The 6,134-nt window shown below is 41.2% G+C and overlaps 1 pseudogene; it reads left to right on the top strand.

Annotated features, from left to right (window-relative positions):
• The first annotated feature begins 639 nt into the window (after positions 1-639).
• On the top strand, positions 640-5,188 carry LOC103075491 (cleavage and polyadenylation specificity factor subunit 7 pseudogene; annotated as a pseudogene).
• The last annotated feature ends 946 nt before the right edge of the window (positions 5,189-6,134 follow it).

Genomic DNA, 6,134 nt, shown 5'->3' with positions numbered 1-6,134 from the left:
CAAATAGTTTTATCACCCAATTGTGATCAAATGTCCCTGGACATTATAATTTAATCTTGCCTATTACAAAATATATTTTAAGTTTTAACTTAATGATCTCTTTCTTTCCTTTACATTTTATCTGCATCTTTCGACTGGCAGAGTTTCCCACAGCCTGGATTCTGTTGAGTGCATGCTCGTGGTGTAATTCAACAGGTTCTCTGTCCTCCGTATTTCCTGCAAATTGGCAGCTGGATCACGCTGATCCTGTTGTCAAGGCAAGCAGGTGTCGGGCAACTCTGTAGGAGGCACATCTGGTTGTCTCCCTCGGTGTGATGTCAGCAGCCATTGGTGATTATTACTGCCTGTTATCTAGTAGTTCACTTGGTTTGCAGAATGGAGATATTCTAATTTTAATAATTTCTACTCATTTGTTAGTTGAAACACTATTATAAAGAGATACTCCCCCAATCTATTATTTGGTTACCCAGTGGTATATAGTTCATATAGAAAGGCAGGATAGATTATTTGTTTTTATTTAAACCATTTTTCAAGATAATGAATTGATGCCCTATCACATTCTGAAGGTGATCAATTCTTTTTGAGCTCATAGATTTAAACATATTTGATTTGTTTTAATCCATCAAAATTACTATTATCATGACTGAAGCTCCAGTTCTCTCATCTTTGGCCAGTGAAATCTTCAGGTGGGCTGTGAAATTTTTGGAGGTGATCCTAACAGTCTTTGATAACCTCCTTGGTATTTGATAGACAAGATATTCCAGGCTCATCTTGTCATTTTCTGCCACAGACTTGGAATTAGCCATTTTTTCCAGAGGCTCTGGTTTCTTTTAGTGAGAAATAGTATTTCAAGACCACAGTATGGGCCCTAGGGATGCTCATTGCTAATAGGTCGGTCATTGTTTCTACTCAGTCTCTGCCTTTGTCTGTCTCTACATATTTACTTATATTTATATATGTGTATAACTTTTATATTTATATAACATATAATATATAAAAACATACTTTTTGAATCATTTAAAAATAAGTTGCAAATATCATGACACTTCACCCCAAATGACACTTTCAATGACTTGATAATATCATCTAACATACAGTCCACTTATCTTCAAAATGGCATTTACATATTTTTAAAATCCAAGATGAGGGGACCTCCCTGGTGGTGCAGTGGATAAGACTCCAAGCTCCTAATGCAGGGGGCCCAGGTTCGATCCCTGGTCAGGGAACTAGATCCCACATGCATGCTGCAACTAAGGAGCCCGAGTGCTGCAACTAAGGAGCCTGACTGCCACAACTAAGGAGCCTGCAGTCTGCAACTAAGGCACGCACGTGCTGCAACTAAGGAGCCCACCTGCCGCAACTAAGGCCTGGTGCAACCAAAATAAATAAATAAATAAATAAATAATTTAAAATAATCCAAGATGAAATCCAGATTCATGCATTATGTCTGGCTGTTACATCTCTTTCGTGTCCTTTAATACAGAAGAGTATCCCTCTGCCTTTTCTTCTTTCTTTCCTGACACTGACATTTTGAAGAAGCTGAGTTACTGTCTTATAGATTTACCACAATTCTGGATTGGTCCTAATGATAAGATTCAAGTTAAACATTTTGGCAAGACAACTACATAAATGACATTGTGTATCTCCCCCTGTAGCTTATGAGAAAGAGGTACAGAATGTAAATTTTGTTCTGTTATTACTTAGAAACAAGTTTGATCACTTGGTTAAGGCACATCTGCCAGATATCTTCACTGTAAACATATTTTTTCATTTTTGATTAAAGAAGAATCTGTGGGGTAATAATTTGAATAATATAACTATCTTATTCTCCAACAAACTTTCACCCAATGGTTTTAGCATCCTTTATTAATCCTTGCCCGAATCAATTATTATATAAGGGTTAAAAAATGATGATTTCTAATGAAATCATTTTGTTTCTATTTATTATCTCCTTCTCTCTAAGTTATTCTTCTATAAAGATCTTTTCCTCTCTTCTCTTTTTCTATCTCTCTCTCTATCACTAAGGGTATCATGGATTTTCAAAATGATATTCCATATGGCCAGTGGCAACACCTTTGAGCTGGCTCCTTCAAAATGTTTTGTCCACTTTAGCTTCCTTGTCACAATCAGAAGGGCATTTTATAGACTATATAGAAATGCATAATATAAGGTCACACACCACTTATCAATTTCTAGCACAGCGACCAGAATCCTGTCACATTTGTTGAAATGAACTAAATTTGCACCCTCCTGAACCATGTCCCTTCTTGGTGTGAGTCCAGCCAGCAAAGAGCATTGCAAGTGTTACTGAAGGAAAGAGAGGGTGGTGGGGTGGGGTTTGGGAGACAGGCCTAGCCAGGACTAAATTCTGTTTCTAGCCCATTAATAGCCTAATAGACCATTAAGGTCTCAGGAAGTGGTTCAACCTCTCTGAGTTTCAGTTTGCTAATCTGTTAAAAAGAGAGAGAGAGAGAATAATAAGATCTATCTGATTGGAGTGACTCTGAGGTTTACAGAGTGTCTGGTTCGCTGCAGGCATTCAGTAAATACAGCAATCACACTGCACCCAGAGTCTGAAATATCAAACGGCATAAAAATCCAATTTAATACTTGTTTTTTTGCTTTCTGTGCCAGAAGGAAAGACTCATCAGGGAGGGAGCCTGTTGAGGGCTGCCCTTGGGTACAGACTTGGTAGGAGTCTATCTTGTTTTTATTCCATCCATGACTGAAAGATGAGATCCTGATTTGCGAGCAGAATTTTTTTCTGTCTACAGATAAGTGTTTGTCTCCTCTCTGGGTTTGTCCTCCCTCTCCCTTTCCTTCTTTCTTTTTTCCTTTCTTCCTTTCTTTTGTATCATGGTAAAATAGATACAACACTAAATTTATCATTTTAATCAAAGTGTACAGCTCGATGGTACTAGGTACATTCACATTGTGCAACCACTGCCACCATCCATCTCCAGAACTTTTCATCTTCCCAAACTGAAACTTCGCACCCATTGAACACTAACTCCCCACCCTCCCCTCCCTCCAGCCCCTGGTAACTACCAGTCTACTTTCTATAAACTTGACTACTTTAGGTTAACTCATATAAGTGGAATCACATATTTGTCTTTTAGTTTTTGTTTAACAGCTCATACCTCATTTCTCATTTTAAAATGTTGTGTTGCAAGAGGAAAAAAATACAATGCAGTATAAAATGTTGACAGCATCACGTTTCTTATACAGTTTTCAACCTACCAGAAAGATAAACAAATAACGGACAACAGAGGGACAAGGCTTTTTTTTTTTTTCTGTTTGCTCTCAGCAATTAAAGCTAAAAGTTGTATTATTGAGTAAAAACAAAATAAAAATGGGGAGACAAAATTCTCCGGGTAAATGGCTCTTCTGGCATTCTATATTTTTTCCTCAAATTATCACCTTATTTGGTTACCTCTACATTTTAAAGACACCCAGAACTGCCCTTGAGGATAAGCACATCACTTACCACTGGGTGGGCTGGACAGCTGTCATGTTCTGAGGGGAGGTCGGGTGAGGGTTGGGGGACGGGGGGGAAATGCTACAAACTGTAGCCTCTGTCCCAAGGCAATGTGCCTCTTTGACCCTGGGGAGACTCCCTCAGTGACTGATTAAGGGCTATGTTAGAAATGTCCAGAGAACAGAGGAAGAATTCAGTCCAATTCAGTCTCTCACCGCTGAGCCAGAGGTCTCCAGTGACCCTACCTCTCACGTGCCAAGTCTCACCTTATATGCCCCATCCCTTCTGTGAGATGCAGCTTGCCCTGCACGTGCGGGCAGAAGTACCATCCCTCCGTGGGCACTGTAGGACCCTGTTGCTGTGCCTCCTTTGGCAGAAACCACATCACAATTTGGGTGTTATGGGAAAAGCAATTCCATTTGTTGATGTCCACCTTACAGCCCTCACATGATAGAAGCAGCAGTACTAAGCCACCTTTTCCTGTTCACCAGGAGTCAACTCCAAGCCCAATAAAGCCCTGTAATTCTGCGCACCTACAGTGGCCTGAGTAACAGACAAACTGCTGTCTATGTGAGCAGCTTCTCCTGCTGGACCACAGCCAAGCAGCTGAGCCAGGTTATTCACTTTGTAGGAGTCTGTGGTGTGGTGCAGTTGAAATTTACAGAGAATGGAGCAAATGGCCAGTCCAAGGCAGGTATGCTGAGGAGGTGGAAGCCTCTGAAAACTGTCCACAAAACTGTTGGAAATTCTTGCCAGAAAAGTACTTAATGGAGAAAAAGTGGATGTGAGGTCAGCCACCTGGCAGAACCTGTCACAGTTTGAGGCAGGGGCTCAGAACGTGAATGTATTTGAGTCTCAAGAGTGGAAAAAGCTCCATGGGACCATGCCCTAGATTCTAGTGGTTCTGCTGGTGGATGGGCCACACTCTGAGCAACTTGTACTCTCATTCGTCCACATGGATAAGCCCCCCAGTGTGCTGCCCGACTTCAATTGCCCTCCTTCAGCCCTTCACCTGATGGGTCTGGTCCCAGTCCCAATTCCATCCCTACCACTTCTCTCCTCAAGCTTTGGAGTCCCTCCTCTTCCTTCTGGCATCTACCATGAACACTCATGCCCCTCCATTATCTCCTTATTTAGCTGTACCTTCCCCTGGGTCATCCCACCGCCTTTACCTCGATCCAGCCTTCTCTCCCCAACCAAATGCTACAGTGGGGCCTCCACCAGATATTTACATGAAGGCCTTTGGCCCCTCTATCCACCACTGCAGCCAAGATTTGGGCTTTCCACCCTCTATGGTGAGTGAAGCTGAATTTGGAGAGATCATGAAGCAAAACAGAGCAATTTCCAACAGTGCCATTTCCAAAGTGATTTCTGGAGCCAGTGCAGGGGATTACAGTGACTTGATTGAGATGATGCTTGCAGCTATTACTGTTATCAAACAGGCTCAGGTCGTCAGTGATGAGTGTTGCTGTGTCCTCATCTCCCCCCTTAAGAGCTTCATGGCACTGAAGCCAAGTCCTACAGTGTGGGTGCCCGCAGGAGCTCTTCCAGAAAAAGACATCTGTTCAGAGATCGTCTAGCTGGTCCCAAGAGAGCAGCAGGAGGCACCAGGACCTGCTCCTTAATGAAGATCAGCATGATGATTATTTCCAAGAAAGGAACCAGGAGCCCAAGAGATACCAGAATAAAGAATGGGACTGGCACCATTGAGAAAGGAGTCTGGTTGGAAGGAAATTTTTTTAATGAACTTGCATTTCCTCACCTTCATCAGGCATGTAGGTGGATGAGAATTTGAAGCCCTGGATTCCTCCGAGTGCGAAGAAACATTCCCTTCCATCTTGCTAGAGAAGAGCAGCACCCGCTTTGCCAACCGGTGACAGAAGGGCTTTACCTGAGGCAGATGTAAGATGATAGTTGTCCTTTTCAAGATTGACCCCAGCTTCCATCGTTGCCATCCGATTATTTTTATTGAAGTATAGTTGATTTACAATGTTGTGTTAGTTTCAGGTATACAGCACAGTGGTTCAGTTATACATATATATGTGTGTCTGCATATATATCTATTCTTTTTCAGATTCTTTTCCATTATAGGCTATTACAAGATATTGAATATAGTTCCCTGTGCTATACAGTAGGTCCTTGATGTTTATATGTTTTATTTATAGTGGTGTGTATCTGTTAATCCCAAGCTCCTAATTTATGTCTCCCCTACTCCCTTTCTACTTTGGTAACCATAAGTTTGTTTTCTATGTCTGTGAGTCTGTTTCTGTTTTGTAAATAAGTCCATTTGTATCATTTTTTTTGGATTCCACATATAAGTGATATCATATGATAATTTGTCTTTGTCTGACTTACTTCACTTTGTATGATACTCTCTAGGTCTATCCATGTTGCTACAAATGGCATTATTTCATTCTTTTTTATGGCTGAGTAATATTCCATTTTGTGTGTGTGTGTGTGTGTGTGTGTGTGTGTGTGTATACCACATCTTCTTTATCCATTCATCTGTTGATGGATACTTAGGTTGCTTAGAGCTACCATATTGACCGAGTACTCCCACTTCTGGGCATACACTTGGAAAAGATGAAAACTCTAATTTGAAAAGATACATGCACCCCAATGTTCAGAGCAGCATTATTATCAGTAGTCAAGACAC

This window comes from Lipotes vexillifer, unplaced genomic scaffold, assembly GCF_000442215.2.
Source record: "Lipotes vexillifer unplaced genomic scaffold, Lipotes_vexillifer_v1.1 scaffold124, whole genome shotgun sequence".
Lineage (NCBI taxonomy): Eukaryota > Metazoa > Chordata > Mammalia > Artiodactyla > Lipotidae > Lipotes > Lipotes vexillifer.
This window is presented reverse-complemented; position numbering and strand designations above follow the sequence as displayed.